Source organism: Phascolarctos cinereus, unplaced genomic scaffold (genome assembly GCF_003287225.1).
Source record: "Phascolarctos cinereus isolate Bilbo 61053 unplaced genomic scaffold, phaCin_HiC Scaffold_2;HRSCAF=192, whole genome shotgun sequence".
Taxonomy (NCBI): domain Eukaryota; kingdom Metazoa; phylum Chordata; class Mammalia; order Diprotodontia; family Phascolarctidae; genus Phascolarctos; species Phascolarctos cinereus.
The window spans coordinates 320682596-320706420 of NW_027555625.1; the positions used below are offsets into that span (position 1 = coordinate 320682596).

Below are 23825 nucleotides of genomic sequence, written 5' to 3' on the forward strand. Positions count from 1 at the left end.
GACAAGATGGCCTCTGAGAACCCTTCCAGCTCTAAATGTAAAATCATGGGGTTCTGAGTTAAAGAGAGGGAGATTTTGGTTTGATGAAAGGAAAAATTGATAGTATTTCCCCAAACAGGGAATGGGCTATCTTGGGTAGATTTGAGGTCACAATTTCTGGAAGTATTCAAGTATAGGTAAAAAAGACTGAGGGGATTAAAGAGATTAGAACAGCAAGTGATTAATTATAGGAATTGAGTGGACCACACTGACTCCATATTGTGACTCAGTTCTGGAGCTACCTCAGTTCCCTGTCTATTCAATGATGGGTCTAGTCCAATTTCTGTCCTATGAGAAAAGTTTATTCAATTGTGGGAATTGTAAGAAAAACTATATTGCATTGTTTGAACCTAGCCTTGCATGGCTAGGAAGCTGGACCACGTCTACCTGCTCCTTAGAGACCCTTAACTAAGGACCTAGGTTATGCTGATCAGAAACCCAGTCAAGATCTAGGAATTTTCTCACAATCCTACATCTGAAGCAACTCATATGTCCTATCTGAAAACTGGTCTCGTATTGATCAATCAGTTATTGTTTCCATGTTCTTTTAATTGTGTACAGTCACTTAGAGGGAGTGAAACACCTCTTTATCTTATTTCAGAGAATCATACCTGTTCACTCTTCCCCTCCCAACTTAGACGATCCCTAATATTTCCTCCAATTGGAAATCAGATTTTTCAATTTTGCATCCTAGTTAACTGTTTTCTTTGAATTAATTGGTCTTGTTTGATTGTTTTTAATGCATAAAAGTCTATTTCCCCTTGAATTTGTGGTTCAGTGTCAAAGCTGAGGAAGCCTACTGGTCCTGATTTGTTGGACAATTGGCACCCATTGATTAATGAATAGATATACTCAGAAGCTCAAACTTTTGTTTCCTCAGTCATTTCATCTTTCACCTGCCACAAGACCCCTGCTCAGTGATATCATTCAATGGATTTTTAATTAGCTAGTGGGTGGCCTAGATGCCTCTGAGGTCCACTTCAGCCCTGGGTTTCATCAAATCTGTGAAAAATGGAATCCTGTTCAAGACTATTTTCTATGCTCAATGTGAGCTGCAGGAAGGTCAGGATATCAGCAAGTCTGGATTGACCTAAACTCTGAAAAGAAGACTTCCTGGCCACAGAGCTGTCTGTCTTCAGATCAAGGTGGATGGTCCCCATCCATTGGTTGTGGAGGTAGGAGTAGACATGGGGGAGAGAGATGCTGAGGGAATTGTTTTCATACCTGGATGGTTGAGATCTATGGATGTACATCAGATTGCCTTGTGCTACCAAAATAAAAAGATAAACCACACAGACTGTCACAGCACATCAAGAAGATGCAATTGGCCTTGTTGTTAAAATATTGCCCAAGTTGCTGTGGAAACATACTACTATTTTGAGCTAGAAATCAGGGTAATCTTCAAAAGCAACACAAAAACCTATCATACAAGCTACGCATTTGTTGCTACCTTTTGCTTGAGAGATCCCAGCAGAATACTCGGACTGTTCCATAAGAAGGAGAGTGACAGTGGGAAGAAAGACTTATTTGTATAAAAATATTCCTACCACCATTATCTATAATAGCAAAAAACACCCTTAACTGAACATAACCCATATTTTGTATGAGACATGGCTGAAGCGACCGTAATACATAAATATAGAGGAAGTGGCAAGTATGAAAAATATGAAGAAATATAGGAAGCTGTAGGAAAGCAAGCAGAATCCAATGAAGAATAGACACACTTTGCATTTGTCCTTGTCCCATGAAAACAGCAATTAATAGTTAACAGCAACAAAATCTGGAACAGTATATAAAAGAGGGATCTCAGTCAACAAACATTTATTAAGTGCCTACTGTGTGCAAGGCACTGAGCTAAACACTTTACAAATAGTATTTCATTTGATCCTCCCAACAACCCAAGTGCTATATTATCCCCATTTCTAGTTGAAGAAACTGGGGCCAGCAGAGGTTAAGTGACTTTTATAGTTTGCACAATTAGTAAGTGAAGCCCGATTTTAACTCAAGACGTACCGGAGTTGAGGCCCAGGAATCTTTCCATTGTGCCTTACCCTCAAAGAAAGGTGAAAGACAGTTCCTGTTCCAGAGGGACTCACAGCTCCCTCATCTGTAAAATGAAAGTTTCAGCAAGGCATGTGCAATCAGGCTGAACAACTTGGTTACTGGCTTGTTAAAGCGTTTACATATTTTTAAAACAATCTGCCCATAACCAAAGGCTAGGATTCAATGTACAATGTGTCGGAGTTTATAATTGTTGTTGTTCTTTGTGTGTTTGACTCTCTGTGCTTATTTGTTTGTTGTTGGTTATTAATTTCATAATAGAAAAAAGAAGCAATAAAAACAAAATGGTGGCCAAAATGGCAAAGGCAGTCTAATCAGGAACCCTAATGGTAACAAGGACACATGCAAAGATCAACACTCCCTGAATCACGATTCCCCTGGAAGTTCTTCTTTATTATTATTATTTTTTTAATTTTTAACATTCCATTTTTAAAATTTTGAATTCTAAATTCTCTACCTCTTGCCATCCCCTTTTCCATTAAGAAGGCTAGCAATATTATACCCATTATAAATGTGAAGTCATGCAAAACACATTTGCATATTAGCCATGTTATGAAAATAAATAAATAAAATTTAAAAAGCAAGAAAAATAGAAATACAGGGGAAAATGAGAAAAAATATGTTTCAATATGCACTCAGATTTCATCGGTTCTCTCACTAGAAGTGGATAGTATTTTTCATTATAAGTCTTTTAGTATTGTCACAGATCATTGTATTGATTAGAGTAGCTAAGTCTCTCACAGTTCATCATCATTACAACATTGCTTTTACTGGGTACAATATTCTCCTGCTTCTGCCCATTTCACTTTGCATTAGTTCATATAAGTCTTCCCAAGTTTTTCTGAAACCAATCTTGCTTGTCATTTCTTATAGTACAATAGTATTCCATCACATTCACATACCACAGTTTGTTCAGCCATTCCCCAGTTGATGGGCATCCTCTCAATTTCCAATTCTTTGAGACCACAAAAAAAAACTACAATATTTTTGTACAAATAGATCCTTTTCTTTCTTTGAACTTTTTGGGATAGAAAGTGGTATTGCTGGGTCAGAGAGTATGCATAGTTTTATTGCCCTTTGGGCATAGTTCCAAATTGTTCTCCAGAATGGTAGATCAGTTCACAATTACCCCAATAATTAATTAGTGTTCCTGCTTTTGCACATCCTGTCCAGAATTTGTCATTTTTCTTTTTCCCTGGAAGTTCTGAAAGAGGAATGCTTGGGCAGGAGAGGAGGCCCACAGAGATCCTCTTGCCCCAAATCCCTTTCCTGTATTCCTGGTACCATTAAACTTTATTCTCCACTGTTGTTATTATTCATTTGTGTCTGACTCTTGGCAAATATACTGGAGTTGTTTATCATTTCCTTCTCCAGTTCATTTTACAGATGAGGAAACTGAGGCAAACAGGGTTAACTTACTTACCCAGGGTCACACAGCTAGTAAGTATCTGATATCAGATTTGAACTCAGGTAGATGAGCCTTTCTGATTCCAAGCCTGGAACTCTATCCACTGTGCCACCTAGATGCCCCATTACCCAACTCTATATTCCATGAGGGCAGGGACCATGTTAAACTTGAACTTTTTATGTCTCCCACTACCTAATACAGTGCTCTGCACCTTATACATGCTTTATTAAATATATGATGATTCCTTGGGCTTTATGTGACTTCCTCACATCCTTGTTCCTTTCCTATGACTGACTTTGCCAAAAATACATTATGTTCATTCCTGCCTATGCCTTTGAGATCCCTTTCAAATCTATGATTCCCATTCCCTTCTCTCCCCTCTACTCCTCCCGGTCCCAACTTGGGTCACCTCCCTCCTCTTCTCTGACTATCCAAATCCTGTTCATGTGTCTAAGCCCAGATCAAGTCTCCTCTCCTCCAACGAGTCTTCCCTGATGACTCCTGTGCTCATGGAGGCTTCTCTTAACCTCTATGACATTTGCAGAGAGAAGCACACAATTTGTTTTACTTTATATCATAATCAATTCAGGATTGTGTCCCACTCTTACACCACTCCAGAAAGAAAGAAAGAAAAGAAAAAAAAGAAAGAAGGAAGGAAGGAAGGAAGGAAGGAAGGAAGGAAGGAAGGAAGGAGGAAGGAAGGAAGGAAAGAAGGAAGAAAGAAAGGAAAGAAAGGAAGAAAAAAGAAAGAAAGAAAGAAAGAAGAAAGAAAGAAAGAAAGAAAGAAAGAAAGAAAGAAAGGAAAGAAAGGAAGAAAAAGAAAGAAAGAAAGGAAGGAAGAAAAAGAAAGAAAGAAAGAAAGAAAGAAAGAAAGAAAGAAAGAAAGAAAGAAAGAAAGAAAGAAAGAAAGAAAGAAAGAAAGAGAAGGAAGGAAGGAAGGAAGAAGAAAAGAAAGAAAGAGAGGAAGGGGAAAAGAAAGAAAGGGAGGAAGGAGGGAGGGAGAGAAGGAAGGAAAGAAAGAAAGAAAGAAAGAAAGAAAGAAAGAAAGAAAGAAAGAAAGAAAGAAAGAAAGAAAGAAAGAAAGAAAGAAAGGAAGGAAGGAAGGAAGGAAGGAAGGAAGGAAGAAGGAAGGAAGAAAGGAAGAAAGGAAGAAAGAAAGATCAGCACCATGACTCCATCTGGCCACTTATGCAACTTATTTTGTTCCCTACTAAAACGTAAGCCACTTGAGAACAGGGATTGTTTCCTTCTTTGCATTCATTGCCTCTGTGGCCAGCATGATGCTCTGTGCTTAAAATGCTTGCAGACTCATAGATTGAAACCACCAAGGTTTTGGAAAGCCAAGCTTCCCAGGGGCTGGCAGGAAAACTGGAAATGAGTAGTATTTCACCACTCTCTTACTAACTAGAGCCCTAAGGATAAGTTTTAACACTGGCCTTACTTTAGGGAAACATATATTGGGTTCAGATGGTTTAGAGAACATCCTGTCTAATCCTCAGGTTTTCCAGATGAAGAAACCAAGGCCTAGTGAAATTATGTAACTTGCCCAAGGTTACCCAGTTAATAAGTGACTGACTTAGGATCTAAACCCATATTCTTTGAACCTAGAATCCAATATATTTTCTATATTCCACTGTGCCTCCCCAGAGAGGGGACCTTGACTTTTAATGAATATAAAATAAACAGCCAAGAAGAACCCCACCTTCTGGCAAGGGCAGGACTATTACCCACCACTGGGGGATAAGCTGGTCTGAATCCCAGCTTCTCCCCACTTTCAGGTGGGTCCAAGCTGGGCCCTCTCCTAGTCATCTGTAATAACCTCCCTCCCTTCTTTACCTTGTGAATTCATATCTATGGTACAGCAGAAAGGAGTTTGGACTTCTTGCTTCACACAACTTCCCCTCCCTAGTAACTCATTCAGAAAAAGAGTTAATACTACCTGTAGTATTTACCCTACAGGGTTGTAATGGGGATCAATTAAGATAATGTATTTAAAGTGCTTTGCAAATTCTAAAGTATTATGTAAATGCCAGCTATTATGATGATGATGATGATGATGAATTCATCCACTCATTCAGTTTATTCAACATTTACGAAGCTTCTCTCATGTATAATTAACAGTTTGCTATATTTTTTTTCATTTTATTCTATCCCTATTATTTTTCAATTTTCTCACCTTTTTTATATATTGATATTGTTGGGTCGATGCGCAGCTGGGTGGCGCAGTGGATAGACTACTGGACCTGAGTCAGGGAGACCCATCTTCCTAAATTCAAATCCAGCCTCAGACACTTCTCAGCTGTGTGTGGCAAGTCACTTAACCCTGCTTGCCTCAGTTTCCTCATCTATAAAATGAACTAGAGAAGGAAATGGCAAACCACTCCAGTATCTTTGCCAAGAAAATCCCAAATGGGGTCAAGAAGAGTCAGAAAAAACTGAACAGCAATTGTTGGGTGGAGGTTGACAGCCTGGTCTATTGGAAAGAATAATGGATCCGGAGCTACTCTACTACTTGTATAGATATGGAGAAATCACTTTAACCTTGTGGGGTCTCAATTTACCCATCTGGAAAATAACAGAAGTTGGCTAGATGATCTCCAAGCTTCTTTCTGACTCTAAATTCTATGAACCTAAGTTTGTAGCAACCTAAGCACTCTAATCCTCTGACCCTCTGTTTTTTGTCATTTTTTTTTTATCCCCAGGTTAGTATGGTGCTTGGCTCATAGGAGGTGCTTAATAAATACTAATTGACTGAAAATTTGACTATAAAATGGAGTTAATATTACTTGTACTACCAACCTCACAGGTAAGTGCTTTAGAAATGTAAGTTATTATATGCAATGCAATGGATTTGGTGCTAGGATATAGACATAAATAAAATATAATCTCTGCCCTAAAAGAAGTTATTCTCTTTTAGAGTATTTCATCCATTCTGGCTCTTCTCTAACTATTTCTGTCCAATCAGGCTTTTTCTGATCATTCCTCTCCATTCTTCTTCTCCTCAGGGTCCCTAGAACTAGTCAGCCCTACTTTATCCTTTCCTGAGGGAAATTCCATTCCATTTCTGAGGTCTTCAGGAGGTATATGGAGGTTAAAGAAGTGCCCCCCAACTCTTTTGGACAGCCCCTGGAACCTTCTCTGATGTTGAACTCAGAGACATAGGAAGGGATATTAAAGATTACCTACTCAAACTACTCATTTTACAGATGAGGAAACTGAGTCCCAGAGAAGATAAGTGATTTGCCCAAAGTCACCTAGCCCACAGAGGCCCAGCTATGGGGCCTAGCTCTAGGTGTAAACAAAGTTCATGAGGCATAGGATGGTGAAATGACAGGGAATACCAGAGGCTAACAATGTATGGCCCATTGATGCCTGTGTGAAGGTGCCACAAACCTCAGCCTCCTCCTCTGCTTACAGTGTGTGGGGGTGTGGGCTGCTGCCAGGGCAAGTGAGGACACCTCAGCTCAGGTGCCCTTACATGCCCTACCCTGCTGTGCAAAGGTGGCTTCTCTGAAGTTGTGTTCAAGGGCCAGGGTTGAGCCTGTGAACAGCCAGGGGTGTCTGCTCTATTCTACCGGACTAGACCCAGAAAGTTAGTATCTCCTGCAGCTCAAGGAAGGAACAATTCTAATCAGTTTTAAGTCAGTGGGCCTGCTCTGGCTTAGCTCAGGACCTCCTGAACTGAAGACATATGTCTGTGAGCAAGAAGGTCGATACAGACAAATAGCAGCTTTAGGAAAAGATATTGGGGTGTCCCCATTAAAAAAAATCTGTATTTTCCTTAGCATTTAGAGTATAGAAAATGGCTATGGCATCTGGTTACGGGGGTTTTTTTTGCCTAATTAAACAAAGCAATCAATCAACAAGCATTTATTAAGCACCTACTATGTGCCAAAGTACTGGCAGCTACATGGCTCAGTGGCTGGATCAGGAAGATTTGAGATCAAATTCAGCCTCAGACACTTACTATCTAGATAACCATAGGCAAGGCACTCAGTCCTGTTTGCCTCAGTTTCCTCACCTGTAAAATGAGCTGGAGAAGTGAAAGGCAAACCACTCCAGTATCTTTGCCAAGAAAACCCCAAAGGGGGTCACGAAGAGTCTGACATGACTGGACAACTATCAAGACATGTGCTGAGCACTATGCTAAGCATTGGGATAGAAATCGATCAGCAAGTGTTAATCCAACACCCATTCTGTGCCAAGTCCTAGACAAGCATTTATGAAGCACTTTTTCTGGGCCAAGCCCTGTGCTAGGCACTGCAGAGAGATACAAAGAAAATTAAAATATTACTTACCCTCCAGGAGCTAGCATCTTACCCTTATTTAGCCTGGCATTCAAGGCTTTTCACAATCTTTCCTAACCTACCTCTCTAAACTTTATTTCCCACCTGTTCGTTACGTGAACCCTCTTCACAGGCAAGATGGGATCCTCACTGACCCGTCAATGCACAAATTCATTCTCACCATCAAGTCCTGGCTTATGGTTTTTTCCTTCTGCTTCTGTGGACTAGGAGACACGGACCCAGCCTCATCTAGTCATTATTGTTGTAGACTCTTGGATGGTTTTTCACAGGTGTCTGTATTCTTCTTCTCTCTACCTAGACTACAAACCCCTTGAGGACAGAGGACACCTAAGGTCTCATTCTCTATCTAGTCCCCAACAGGCTCCACCATAGTACCCATCAGAGGGGCCCAGAAATGCCTGTGGAGGGCTTTAGTGGACATTTCCAGTGCATTCTGGGAGTTGCAGGTAAGGGAGGCATGGAAAGCTTGTCCTGTTGCCCAATTTGGCAATTGATTACCCTGCTGTTATTTGCTTTAAGGAAAAATCTGTGGAAAATAAACAAAGGTTCTGTAAAATTCTAAGAAAGATCCATGCCCCTGTCTGCTCTTTCCAGCTCTGAGACCCAGGTCGGGGAAGGTCACTTCTGGTCAACAATTTAACTCTCCTGTGACCAGAGGAGGAAGACAAGAAGCTGTAGGAGAAAAAACACTAGATTGTTTTAGTCTGAAGCCTGGATTTGAATGCTGACACTGCCATCTACCAGCTAAGGTATCTCAGGTAAATTCCTTTCCCTCTGGGCCTTTGTTTCCCTATCTGCAAAATGAGGACTATAGGATCTCCAAAGTCCTTCCAGCTCTAAATCCTATTATTATTTACAAACCAGGTGACCATGGGCAAGTCACCGTACCTCTGTGAGCCTCAATTTCTTCTCCTATAAATTGAGGGGGTTTGACTCAATGATCTCAGAGTTTTCCTCAATCCTCAGTCCCCTATTGTTAAGCAAGTGGTCAGACTCACTACAACTTCTTACTTCCACAAAACTAAGAATCCAAAGTGTTCAGATGATTTCATATTCATATTGTATTATGGGATCACGGATTTAGACCTAGAAGGGACCTTTGAGATCATGAGTTCAAATTCCTCCCCTTTTAAAGAGAGGAGACTGACACTTAACCTCTTCAAGGGTAAGTGACTTGCCCAAGATCATTCTGCCTCAGACACACCCACATCTTCCCACTCCAAGTCCAGTGCTAAATTCATGGCATCACGTGGCCTTTCATCACCCCTGCCCCATGGATCCTATTTTGCAGTTTGGAAAACGAGTCTGTAGTACAATGAGATAACATATGTAATGCACTCTGTAAACTTTAAAGAACTCTGCGAATGCTAGCAATTATTATTTTTATTGTCGCTGTTCTTTTAGTATGGGAGTGGGTAGGATTCCAGGTCCAAGGGAATAAATGGATAAAGAAGCCTGATTATATGTTTACTGTGTTCCAAGCCCTGTGCTAAGCACATTTTGCTAAGGGGAAAATAGGAAAGGAAGAGAGTCCCTCCTCTCCACCCCCCACCCCAAATATACACATCTGCTTAATCCACACCCTTCTCTCCTTCTTTTTAAAGTTCATGGATTCAGGATTTGCCCTCAAATAAACTAGCTTTCAGCTGGCCAACTACTTTGCCACCAGAAGAAAAAAAAATGCTACAGAGTGCGATTGAAATAGAATTTTATTTGAGTCTGAGGACCTGGGTTAGAATCTTGTCTGGCAAAGCAGATAGAGTGCTGGGTCTGTACTCAGGGAGACTTGTGTTCAAATCCAGCTACAGACACTCAGTAGCTTTGTGACCCTAGGCAAGTCACTTAACCATTGTTTGCCTCAGTTTTCTCTGAAATGTAAAATAGTGATTATAATAGCACCTATCTCCCAGTGTTGTTGTGAAGATCAAATGATATAACATTTGTAAAGCACTTAGCACCTTGCCTGGCCCATAGTAGGTGCTACAGAAATGCATATTCCTTGCACCCCTCCCTCTCTACTTAACTATTATTGTAACTCTGGGTAAATCATTTCCACCTTAATACCTCTGTTTCATTATTTGTGAAATGAAGGATTTGGACCTGATGTTCCCTGAAGTTCCTCCTCTCATTCCCAGCTCATTTTCAAATAAACTAATTTCCTGTTGTTATTTCACTTTCCTTTGTTCCTCTCTCCTCCCCTCCCTCCCTCCCTTCCTTCCTTCCTTCCTTCCTTCCTTCCTTCCTTCCTTCCTTCTTCCTTCCTTCTTTTTCCTTCCTTCCTTCCTTCTTCCTTCCTTCCTTCCTTCCTTCCTTCTTTGCTTCTTCCTTTCCTTCCTTCCTTCCTTCCTTCCTTCCTTCCTTCCTTCCTTCCTTCCTTCCTTTTAGAGGAAACAGCATGCACAAAGTGGCAAAGTACAGGATTTGTTTGGAAAATGATAAATAGCCCAGTTTAAAAAAGAGCACAGGATACATAAAAGGGAGCTAAGGCTAGAAAGGGAGATTGGAACCAAATCACTGATGCCCTTGAATGCTAGGCTAAGGAATTAAATTTCATTTAGTTTGGCAAAGGGAGCCAATTAATGGTTTTTGAACAGATGAGTGTTGGAACTCAAGCCATCCTTTTTGAAAGATTAATCTGGAAGTGTGTTTTAGGATAAATTGAGGAGGGCAGGGCAGATACAGGGAGACCAGTGAGTGTCTTAACTGGTCTTCCTGGTCATATCATCCTGCCCTGCCTCCAGTGGTGGGTGACTCAAAAGTGGAGAGAAAGAATTAGCCAGCTTCTATCATCCCACCACCTGCACCTCCCACCCCTGGGGAAGCCAGGGAGTATACCTCCTCCCCTTCATTCTCCAGCCTGGGGCTGGACCCTACCTGGAAAGCTTCTCCTCCCCCTTTCTCCATCCTTTGCCTTTGGCAGGGAGCTGGCTCTGTGGTGATTCATACAGGAACCTGGAGGAGTATTGGAGGGACCAGCCCAGGTTAGCTTAGCTATTCCAGACAAACAGAAGGTGTATGGGGGTGTTTTACATCACATGTACGTTAGAAGGTACTGGTCACTGCCGGTCCCCTAGAGTACTGGGTTTAAGTCAAGGAGAAGGTAGAGGGAAAAAGGAGGTCTGCCTGCCTTAAGCAGTTAAGAAGTTTCATAAGGCAGGTAGGATTTAGAGAAGAGGAACAAAGATTTACAAATCCCAGATATTAGAGCTAAGATATCCCTCACCTCCAATACCACTAACCCCCTTGCAGGTTCACAGAAAAATAGGTTTCAGATAGTCAATTAATCAGCAAGTATTTATTTAGTACTTACTAGGTGCCAGTCACTGTGCAAGGCACTGAGGATAAAAAAAAATGAAATAAGCTCTCAAAGAGCTCGTATTCTGGGTCATTGCTAAGAGGTCCTATTAAATGTATCATATTTTACTTAAGGAAATAGGCATCCCATTATTTGCTCAAAAAAAGTTCTCCTAAATTCAAGGCACTATTTGGCATTAGATAGAGACAGAGTTTCAAAGATGGGGTGGATTAGATAGATTCATGAATGACAGATTAGTAAGAGGTAGAAAGGTCCACAGAATGGCAGAAAGAACACCAGCCTAACAGTCAGAGTTCTGGATTCTAGGCCTGACTCAGTGGGCCCTTGGGCAAGTCACTTCTCTTCTTTCTCTGGGTCTGTTTCTTCCTCTATTAAATGAGAGACTTAGATGGGATCATAGGATCACAGATTTAGAGTTACAAAAAGAAGACCTCTAATATTACACACACACACACACACACACACACACACACACACACACCCTTTGACATGGCTCTATGTTTGTACCTATTGCTTAGTCCAAGTTCCACTGAGTTGGATCTCTGCAAGGCTTCTGAAGGCAGTCTGTTGTCCTGAATAGAGAGAGAGAAAGATAGAGACAGAGATGGAGAGACAGAGATAGCAAGAGATACAGAAAAAGAGACAGAGAGAGGCAGAGAGAGAAAGAGACGGGGGGGGGGGGAGAAAGAGACAGAGAAAAAGAGAAACAGACAGAAAAAGAAAAAGAGAAAGAGACAGAGAAACAGGGACAGACAGAGACAGACACAGAGACGACAGAAAGAGAAATGTTTCCATAAAAATAATAATAACTTTTAAAAGCAATGCTCCAATGAATTTAAACTGGAAGCTGAGAACCCCAGAGATAACAATGCCATGAGCCATGCCTGAAACCCTCTCCACAGTAACTCTTCCCACCTCTTCCTCTGACCCTTCTATTTCCACCACCACCCCCCAAACCCAGTTACCAGCTCCACTTGCTTAAGAAGGCCCAGTCTGAGTCTCAGAACACCCTCCATGGATTAGAAAGGCCTAGGTCTCAGAAAAGATTTCAGGACATTCTGTGTCTGTAACATGTCTAAAATTCCGCATAATAAATAATAGGGATAAAGTAATTTAAATCCTAGGCTGAAATCCCAGGCTGAGGCCGCTTTTGACTCAAAGACGTAGAAGAAACTACAGATGGAAAATACCGACCACTTCATTGGTATACTCCCCATCCCAGGGCAGGCCAGTCCCTACCACATACTCTCCAGTGGGTTTTCCAAACCAGCTTTAAATCTCCCAAGGAATGCAGCTTGTGCTGATTCCCAAGGAGAGACCATGCCCCAGGCTCATTTTTGTCAATCCTAGTTCAGGAGGCATTTTATAAAATTCTTAGCACCTAAAATGTTCCCATCATGTGCACACATCATCATTTCATCTTCTCTCATTCACCACTGTTTGTCTGGCCCCTTCTGCTTTTTTTTTGGGGGGGGGGGATCTAGCTCTGCTCTTGGTGTCTTGAGAACAGCACTGGATTTGGAGTCAGAAGCCTGGAGTTTGAGGCTTGTCTCTGCAATTCACCTGTGTCACCTTGGGCACATCTCCTCTCTCTTGGCCTTGGTTTTCTTCTGTAAAATGGAGAGGGTAGAGTAAATGATGAGTAAAGTCCTTTGAATTTCTAACATTCCCTCCACATCTTCCGTATGAGTACAGTGGCCTGAGAAGACTAACCTTTCCATTATGTCTAAGTTTGGGATATTTTAATTGTGCCCCCCACAACCACCATCACCAGGTTACCTTCTTTGCCGCATTCCCAGTTCCAAGGAAGGAAGACAAGTTTGCTTTGTTTAGTTATTTTAGTTTTTGATTCCCTTCTAACCTTGGAGTAATTATCCATTCGGCTGCTGGCAGTTGCAAAAGCCCTAACCCCTGAAGGATTCGGCCAACTCAGTTGAAGAGTTACAGAAAGAATTAATCAAACCTGCTGGTAATGGAGAAATGTTTACCAACTGGTCACACTTCTTCACATGTTCCAGTGAAGCCTGAGGGGAGAAAGGGAGGAACAGTGTCCATTGTTGGCAGGAGAAAACCCGACAGGAAGGATACAAAAGTCCCCACAGCAATGTTGGCTTCTGGTAACTATCAGTTCAACCACATCAACTTGAAACATAACATTCATAACTTCACTAATACACACACTATATATTTTAGCAGCCAAATCTCAATGAAAAGGTAACCATTGAATTTAGAATGTCAAGCCACAAAGGAACTGTAAAGATTTTCAGGGCCACTATTTTACAGATGAGAAAATAAAATATTTCTCTCTCTCTCTCTCTCTCTCTCTCTCTCTCTCTCTCTCTCTCTCTCTCTCTCTCTCTCTCTCTCTCTTTCTCTCTCTCTCTCTCTCTTTCTCTCTCTCTTTTTCTCTCACTCTCTCTTTCTGTGTGTGCATATATGTGTGTGTCTGTCTGTCTTTGTTTCTATCTCTGTCTGTCTCATCTCTGTCTCTTTCTCTCTCTCTTCCTCCCTCCCTCCCTCTCTCTGTCTCTTTCTCCCTGTCTCTCTCTGTCTGTCTCTGCCTCTCTCTGTCTCTGTGTGTGTGTCTGTCTGTCTGTCTCTGTCTCTGTCTCTCTTCTCTCCCTTCCTTCTTCTTTTTCCTCTCTTTGTCTCTCTGTCTCTTTTCTTTCTGTCTCTTCCCTTTCTCTTTCTCTCTCAGGACAACAGGTTGCTTTCAGAAGCACACAGAGGCTTGATTCAGAGAAACCTGGGCTAAGCAATATATAGAAACACAGAGCCTTGGCATGTCAAGGCAGGGTGAGGATCTTAGAGGTCTTCTTTTTGTAGCTCTAAATCTGTGAGCCTATGATCTCATTCGAGCCCCTCATTTTATAGAGAAGGAAACAGACTCAGAGAAGGAGCAGAAGTGACTTGCCCAAATCCCACAGAGTCAGGACTAGAATCCAGAACTCTTAGGCCAGTGTTCTTTCTGCCATTCTATGATACCTTTCTACCTACTAGTATAACTGCTATTCATGAATGACAGATTTATAAAAATTCCTTTTCCTTTCTGCAGAAAGAGAAAGGAACTTGCCCCCCAGGTCACATAGGGAGTTTGTAATGCAGCTAAAGCAGAACTTAGGACTCCTAACTCTTGTTTAAAGGCTTTTTCCACAACCCCAAAGTAATGTGTGGAGGAATATGTTGGGAAATGATGGTCTAGACCTGTAGGGCCCTGCCAGTGGCCCTTTCTTCTTTGGGACTTCATGGCCTCAGTGAATTGACTTGTTTCTGCCCTCACTCCGACTCCAGACACATAAAGTACATCTGGGTGAGAGAGTCTACTGAGAACAAACAAGGTGATAGTCCCATTGCCCTTGGCTCTGCTCAGACAGTGTCTGGACTGTGGTGTTTTAGTACTAGGGGCTTTTGTATACTTCCTGTAAGGTTTTTTTTTTCTGTCAGCAATGGACAATTTTAAAAGGATGTCAGTAACTGGAGCCTAAATAAGGGAAGACTAGCAGGAGAAGAGAGACTAGAGACCATGCTGTGTACGGATTAGTTGAAAAAGCAGGCATTTTTAGCCCAGATAAAGATAATTTGATAGAGTGATGGTGACTGACTAAAAAGCTTATACCTGTTCTCCTCGGCCCTCAGAGAAAAGAACCTCAAGAAAAGGCCTCCAGAGAAGAGAAGACCAACAGAAGTTGCCAAGGGGCAGCTTGAAGTTTGATGAAGGAGCTAAATGCTGTCCACAATCAGAATAGGCTACCTAGGAGGTGTGTGGGGGCTTCATCATTTCAGCAGAATTTTAATGACACTAGTTATGGAAGTTATAGCGAGAACACTTGGTCAAGCACAGTTTGGACTACATGACCGCTGAGATCCCCTTCAACAATGAGGGTCAATGAATGACAATGCTTCCCAGAAGGAACTGGAGGCAGAAGTCCCCATGTCCTCTCTTCCCAGTGCCTTCTCCCCATTTTTCTTCTCTTGCTCAAAAAGTCTCTTTTCATTTAGAGTCAGAGGGTGGTCCCCATATCTCATGAATTATGTATGCCTTGTTTGTTTATGGTGCCCTGTCCTTCCTGCTGAGAGCCCAGAGCAGTATGGTGGGGAAGATGGTAGCTGATAAATCCTGATTAACCTTAATGATAAGGTGGTTCATCTACTACTTGCATAGCCAGAGCTAGAGTCAGTGGGAGTACCCATGCTTACTGTATGAACCCAATGGCCTCAGACAGCATCATTATGTTTCCTCTGTCAAATGAGAAGGTTGGACTGAATGCTCTTCAATATCATCTTCACCTCTGTGCTTGATCTTAGCCAAAAGGCTTAGCGGAGGTGTGAGCCCCTGTGGACCTAATCTTCTGGGAGTCTGCACCTGTGTGTTTGCCATGTTCCTTCCCTCTAATATATGCATTCTTTATGCTCCCTTGAATGCTAGCTTCACCAAAATAAGCTAAGCTAAATTTTTATTCTTTTTTATCCCCTTGGGAACAGCAAAATGCAAAAACTCCTTGTTTTAAGCAATGGCTTCCAAGTCACATCTGCATTCTTTATTGGCAAGATACATTTCTTCCACTGCCAGAATTATTCTTCCCATATAGCTTAGGAAGGGCTAATTTGGGAAAAGAAAGGCCTGTTCATTAAACAGACCTAGACCACCTGAAATTGTCCATCTTGACCAAGGCATCAGTAATCATAGAATATCCATGGTTCCTCAAGATTAGCTGGAGTCTTAGCCGGAGACCTGGGAATGCCACAGGTTGTCCAGAGAGAAGATAAAAGCATCAGAGAATTGAAAACTGTTGAGACGAGTCAGAGAATCAGGGGTTCTACAAAAATGTTCACCAGGCTGTGTGATTGCTTAATGGTGCTGAGTATAGAATTCAGATCTGCTGAGTCTGAGTAGAGAGTGCATGTCTCTCTTTGTTACTTCTCAGGAAGACCAGAAGGGTTCACATTTCCTGATTCTGCTTCAAGGGACCTCACTCCAAAAGGCATGACTATGGAACTCCTCTCCTGGGAACTAGGGAGCCTCACAGCTCTCTCAAGAAGATATTAATAGAGGGGCAGCTAGGTGGCACAGTGGATAGAACACTGGCCCTGGAGTCAGGAGGACCTGAATTCAAATCCGGCCTCAGACACTTGAACACTTACTAACTGTGTGACCCTGGGCAAGTCACTTAACCACATTGCCTGCCCCCACCAAAAAGAAAAAAACACAAAAAAACAAGAAGATGTTAATGGGTCACAGAAAACATGAATCACATAGATTGGAGAATGGGTAAACAAATTATAGCTCATGAATATTGTGAGATATTACTGTGTCACCAGAAAGAATGAAAATTTTAAATTCAGATAAACATGGAAAATATATACTTATATGCATTGATATGTATTTAATCTTCATAATACTGGGAGGTAAGTGCTGTTATGATCCTTATTTTCCAGTTGAGGAAACTGAGGCTGAGAAGTGTTAAGTGACTTGATCAGGTTTACACAACTAGTAAGTGTCTGAAAAATTATTTGAACCCAGGTCTTCCTGACTCCTGGCCCAGTATGCTTGTATACCAGCTACTTCCTCTAGGTAGCTTTCCATCTAAATGGAAAAGAATGGAAGAAAGAGAGAGAGAGAGAGAGAGAGAGAGAGAGAGAGAGAGAGAGAGAGAGAGAGAGAGAAAGAAAGAAAGAAAGAAAGAAAGAAAGAAAGAAAGAAAGAAAGAAAGAAAGAAAGAAAGAAAGAAAGAAAAGGGAGAGAGAGGAAGGGAGGGAGGGAGAGAGGAAGGGAGGGAGGGAGGTCAAATGCTTCATAATTATAATAATTAAAGTGACCATAATTATAATGACCAAGATTAACTCCAAGGAAGAGATGGGAAAAACATACCTCCTTCCTTTCCCTTGCAGAAGTGGGGAATTACAAGTGTAGAACATTGCAGGCACATTCACACTCAGTTGATGTGTTGGCTAATTTTGTAGATTTTCTCTTTTTCATTCTTTATTGTGAAAGAAGACTCACTAAGTAATGGAGGGAACAGGGCTATATTCAGAAATGAAGTTGTCAAAAGAAAAACACAACAATACAAGTTTAAAAGTTTACAAAATATGAAAATATAACAACAGACCCTGGAAAGAATTTGTCCTTCCTACTAAGTAGACAGAGGTGGGTAGGATGGAGGTGGAGAAAATTTCAAATCCACAGGGGCTCTGGCCCCTTTGGAAGTGAGTGAAAGCTAAGTTTGATAAAAAGATCAATGAAATAAGAAGGCCCAGCGTCTAATCTCAGACAGGAGGACTGAAGTGGTCAAATCAACAATTCCTCTAACTTTGGATGGATCATTTCTCCCATGGTGTCTGTTTTCTCACCTGCCAAAGAGGGTAATAAGACCTCCTTGCCTATCACAGAGACATTCTGAGGACAGTACAGGAAGATTTATTTGAGAGGACTGGAGCAAACACCTTAGGGGGGAGGGAAACAGATTAAAATGTCATCAGGAAATATTTAACAAAATAAATAAAAATACAATAGAATATAGATCATGTGAATACAAGGGTTTCTAAGTCAATATGGGGCCCTCAGAGATGCTTATGTATGGTTTAGTGGCCCCTCTTTCTATCTGAGTTTGACACTACTGGTGCAGAGTAAAGAATGTTCTATCTCATAAGGTTTTATCATTTGATGGTTCTGTGATCCTGCCTACATGGATGATGCCTCCATCAGAACAAGTCACACCCTTCTTCCATACCTTTTCACTCTTTGCAGTTTTTGTCTTCATTTTGCCATGAATGGATAGCTCACATTTCCATAATATTTAAAGGTTTATAAAGTACTTTCCTCTCTGATCCTATGAGATGATGCAGTCCTGTGATATGTAAGCAGTTATCCCCACTTTACAGATGATAAAAATGAGGCTCGGACAAGGGAAAAGGGCTTTCCCCAAGGTCACAAACCAAGTGAGTGCCAGATACAGGATTTGAACTGTCCCACAGTTCTGATTCTGAGTTCTGTTTGACTGCTGAATCAAAGTCCAGTCCTTTTTTCCACTATGTTATACTAGCTCCATAGAAAGTCCACCTGAAATGTTGGAGTTATTCCTCTTAGAATAAAATGTCAGACTTGAAATGACCTTAGAACATAGTAGAGGAAAAAACAAAGAATAACTGGTCTAGAAGGGACCTTAGAACACAGATATCAGATCTGGAAGGACCTTAATGATCAATCATCTCATGTAACCCACTTATTTCAATTTCCACATTTCAATGGATTTGTAATCTGTACAATGGCATGCTGGTAAATGTTTAACAATCAGCTCTCCATGGGGGGAAATAATCTGTATTGTTAGCATTTTCTCCATCACTTTCTTAAGTCTAGATAATCAACAAAACAATAAATCAAGCCTTGGTTTGTAATGTTTGCAGATTTTCAAGGTATAAATGTTCACAATGAAAATTTAACAACCAACTCTTGTGAGCCACACCAGTGGATCTGTGATATCAGCAAGGTGGGTACTCTTTCCATCAGTACCGATGATAACTCATAAATGTCTTCTCATTGCCTGTGCCATTCTTATCCATGTGCTCCCGTCAATCCTTCATTGAGAAAATATTCAGCGTGATAGAAAACTAGGTATTTTTACATTTGATGTGAACTAGGGTAACCTACGAGTTAGCTCTCTCTGATGGTCCCTTGTTTTCATTGCATGAACAGCCTACATTATATCCTTTTCTGATCTTTCATCTGCTCAGTGATATCACATGTGCTAGTAATCATGGGAAATATGCCCACCACACATCTTTCCATTATTTCCCTTGGAGTGAACTTCTCCTTTGATTCTTCAGGCCATGATAAACTGAGATAAACAACCATTCAGCATCACTGGGAGAACATTTATTTGTTTTTTTTTTTTTAAATCATGCAAAGGAATAGCTTGGGATTCTTGAAATCTACATAATTTCTCAGATAAGGTCCAGAATGCTTTTCCCTTCCTCCTTTTCATTGTCCATCTTTATTGCTTATCTGCAATACATGTGTGACAGTGACCACCTTGGTGCTCACAGTCTGAAGGCCAGGTGTGCTACATCTCATCCCCAGCCCAGGGTACTCTAGTACCCTTAAGGGAGAGTTGGGGGTGCCTAGGCTCTCTGCCATTGGCTGAAGCTCTCAGCAAAGGTGTTCCTCCAATTATAGAAAGAGAGTTCTAGCACCTTAGTTCCATTTAGCAACTTACAGTTGGAGTAGTTTTTTCAAAGGAATATTTACTTCAAAGGTGTAATAATAAATATACAAAGGTGTTCCTAGCATCTGGTGAGCCCTTCCCCCTTACTGGTTCAGTTTGTGGTGCCTGTGCTCTGAGTGAACTATGACCTTCGCCCTCCCTGGACACAGCTGTAAAAAGCACATGAGAAAGAAATCGAGATTGACTAGTCTGGCAGTTTTAGGGAGACAGCTTGTTCCAGCTATGCAGCCAATCAAATGAGGCAACTCCCACTCAGATGGAAAGGGAACACAGGATGTCTTCCCCCAGAATCAGTGTGCTTCCGTGTTAAGTGATCTAAACATGATCCAAAGCCACCATTACACATGCACAGGTGTACTATGGATTGGTCATCCAACCACATATCACAATTGGAACATCAGAGATTTTTCGTTTATTTTATTTTTTTTCTGCATGAATTGTTAGGTTGATCTCTCTTGAGTAATCAAGGATCTCATTGAGGAGCTTGTTTGCAATCAGCACAAAATCAGCAGCAAACAGGAACCTATTAAAGACATTATAATCTAAGATTTGCCTCTTTCATTTGGGGTCTATTCTACCAGTATATCTCAAATGACAGTGGAACTCCTTCCACTGCAGATGGAATGTGGGAGTCAGGTGAGGGTCCCAAAATCCTTTTTATATCTCATGTAACAGTAATAATCAGAGGGTTACTGAACAGAGTTATCTCTGTGATTGAATTTATTGAAGAATTACTTAAAAGCTTGATATTTGCATGAAAGAGACTCCCTATCCAGGAAAACTTTTAGCCTATGGTTTTCTTTTTGGAGTCAAATGATTTGTTATTGTTGTTGTTGTTGTTGTTGTTGTTGTTGTTCTTTTTCTTCTTTCTTCTTCTTCTTCTTCTTCTTCTTCTTCTTCTTCTTCTTCTTCTTCTTCTTCTCCTTCTCCTCCTCCTCCTCTCCTCCTCTCCTCCTCCTCCTCTCCTCCTCCTCCTCTTCCTCCTCCTTCTTCTCTTTCTCTTTCTTCTCTTCTATGTTCTTGTTCTTGTTCTTAACATTTTGGTAATCAACAAACTATAAATAATAGATAAATGGCATATCTCTTACACTTTTCTGTCAATTATGTAACAAAAAATATGATTTAATATTGAAATGTATATGCGAAAGTTTGCCTGTTGAGATTTAAGAGGAAGAAATCAGTGTCCTCAATAGCTATAAGAAAAGAATACTCTAAATAACTATTAGAAAAAGGAAAACTAAAACTGAGATTATACCTCACGTACATCAGATTGACAAAGTCAGCCAAAAAAAGGAAAATAACAAATGCTGTAGGGGTTGTGGGCAAACAGGGCAAACAAGAGCTCCACTCTTGGTGGAGCTGTGAACTGGTCCAGACATTCTGGAAAGCAATTTAAAATTATGCCAAACAATATTAAATTGTGCATACCCTTTAACCCAGCAATAAGTCTATGAACCAAAGATATCAAATAAAGAGCAAAAAGACCCATGCGAACAAAATTATTTAAAGTATCTCTGTTTGTACTGGCCAAGAATTGGAAACTGAGGGGCAATCCATCAATCATATAATAGTTGAACAAGCTATGTTATTTGAATTTAATAGGATACTATTGTGCTATACAAAAAAAAATGATAAAGGGAATGGGTTCAGAGAAACCTGGGAAGATTGATATGAACTGATGCAAAATGAAATGAGCAGAAACAGGAGAACAAATTATACAATAACAATAATATTGTAAAGAAACTGTGATGAAAACAATGCCCAAACATGATTCCAGAGGACTGATGATGAAACAGCATACTCCCTTTCTGATAGAAAGGTATTAAACTCAGGGTGTGTGTGTGTGTGTGTGTGTGTGTGTGTGTGTGTGGTGTGTGTATATATATGTATGTATATATATATATATGTATATGCATATGTGTGTGTATGTGTATATATATATATACACATACATACGCACATACACACACATATATATGTATATATGTATATATACATATACATATACGTGTGTATATATATGTGTGTGTATATATGTATATATATGTGTGTGTGTATATATATATATATATAATATATATAATATATATATATATATATATATATATATATATATATATATATATATATATATATGTACTCTGATATATATAGAATGCCTCCTCATCCTCTACAACAGATGCTGACCCATAACCTGCAATTATTTCCTTGGTCATTTTTGCTTTAGGTTTTGTTTGGTTGGGGGTTTTTTGTTTGGTTATACTCATCTTGATCATTGCAAGATGAGGTGACCGAGTGACCCATACAATGGAGTTCCATGTATTCTTTGTACAAGATAAAACTAACTCCATCAACAACTTTGTTCACCTTTCTAAGGAGAACCTGTGAGCCCCCCTTCCATTGAGTTAGAACCCTATTTTGTCTTCTAACCTTAATGATCAATATTTATTAATGTGATTCCCGTCTAATTTAAAGTAATAACAATAATAACTTATATTTATGTAGTCTTTTAAAGTTTCTTTCTTAATTTTAAGTGTTTTTTAATCACAAATTCAATAAATATCAACAAACATGAAAATTTCAATAAACAAAGAACAGCAAAAAGTGGTGGCACAAGCTGATAGAGCACTGGAACCATAATAAGGAAGACCTGAGTTCAAATCTGGACAGACCCTAACTGGCTATGTGACTCTGGACAAATCATTTAACTTATGCCTGCCTCAGTTTCTTCAACTGTAAATGGGGATAACAGTACCTCGTCCCAGAGTTGTGAAGATAAAATGAGATAAAATCTCTAAAGTGCTTTGAAAATCTTAAAGCGCCATATAAATGCTATTATTATTGTCATTATAATTATTACTATAACTCAAGGGTTTGTTTTTTTTAAGCTTAGGTTTTCAACACACATTACCTACATCTTATTGGGTTGTCGCAAGGTGCTACTATTAATTCCATTTTGTAGATGAAAAAACTGAGGATTGGACTGATTAAATGCCTTTCGTGCAGGGTCAAATAGTTAAGTATGTGAGGTAGGATTTGAACCTAGATCTTCTTGACTCCAAGTTTAGCATTCTATTACTATATTGTAATGCCTTCATTCCTAACATCTATGTAACTGGGACTAGCTAGTGAGGATCCCATTCTTAGAGTATACATAATCAGCTCCAAGGGTTAGGCTCTCATTAGCCCAATCCCCCATCATATGTACCTAGAGTTTATATTTAAAAGTTGTCTAAAAACAGTAGTTCTTAATATTTTCTAACTCCTTTACTGAAACTCCATGACCATCACTAAGAAAGCAGATAAGGGCTACTTTAAAATTTTCTTGTTTAATGGGTCACCATGGCCAAAGAATTAGTTACCTACTGGCCAGGCGCTAAGATACATCACTCTGTATTTAGGCAGACTGGTCCTTGGAAAGCAAACACAATCTGTTATCAGTTTGTCACCCAAAGACTTTCCAACCAGAGATAATGTCCTGATCCAGCCTTCAAGAATCCAAGGTTACTTTTATGCATCTGTGAGCCATTGGAGCAAAACTTTGTGGAGGAGTTAGAGTGAACCTTCTCGTTTGGAAGATGAAGAAACTGGGGCTCAGGGAAAGGGAATATGAAGAAACTGGGGCTCAGGGAAAGGGAATATGAAGAAACTGGGGCTCAGGGCAAGGAAGGAACTTATTGAAGCTAAGCAACAGCAGTCACCACCTTCTCAGACTGTCTGAATGCCAAGAGGGAATTTCACCTCTACAGGGACCAGGTTACCTATGGTTTGCTAATTCTTTCCTCCCCACACAAGACAGCATGGACAGGACAAGGCATCATGGCTTAGAGACAGCTTTCCCAATGGCTGCAAGAGAATTACCTGCCAAGAGAACAGACGTGGAAGAGTAGCTAGGGCCTCAGAAATAGCTACCTGGAATCGGCTCTGTGACACTTTCCCTGCCCAGTTACCTCTCAACCATCTCACCAGTCACATGCTAGGCTGGGTCTAGCACCAATTGTTCATATTTATGAAGTTTAACTTGAAGTGAACAAACCTGCCATGGTCTCTGACTGGTTGGTTTCTCACTCTCCCCTCCCCCATTTATGGATAAAGCTTGAGTTACTGCATACTGGTCACTGTAGCTATTTAACTGACATGGGAACCATGATTTACCTACAGCCCATGCAAACTTGCGACAGGCTTATTAAAAAAAAAAAAGGATGCTTACAGTCTAATTAGTGTTGATGGCTGACATGCAGGGACACAAGAGAAATGCCCCATATCTCTTCACAAAAAATCACAATAACAAGCCAGAGATCCCAAGAGAAGCAATGGGTTTGCTAGTTATTACACATGTTGGTGAGATCCAGTGGCAGGATGACCCAGGATAGGAAAAGGAGAGAAATAGGGATGAGAATTAAATTATTCATCTACAGAATTGTATTAAATTAGTGTAGATAATTAAGTCAATTAACCAAACAAAAGTTCCTGAT

At 40.4% G+C, this 23825-nt stretch overlaps 1 long non-coding RNA gene across 11 annotated transcripts in view; it reads left to right on the forward strand.

Moving 5' to 3' along the window:
• The window catches only part of LOC110211471 (uncharacterized), a 74168-nt gene that overhangs the window by 39763 nt on the left and 10580 nt on the right, over positions 1-23825 (forward strand). For 7 of the 11 annotated variants that reach the window (XR_013484797.1, XR_013484799.1, XR_013484800.1 and 4 more), the window contains 4 exons: positions 6211-6314; positions 8114-8261; positions 8410-8573; positions 14768-18523. This is a non-coding gene — a long non-coding RNA (uncharacterized LOC110211471). The other 4 variants (XR_013484802.1, XR_013484803.1, XR_013484804.1 and 1 more) reach the window with 3 other exon arrangements.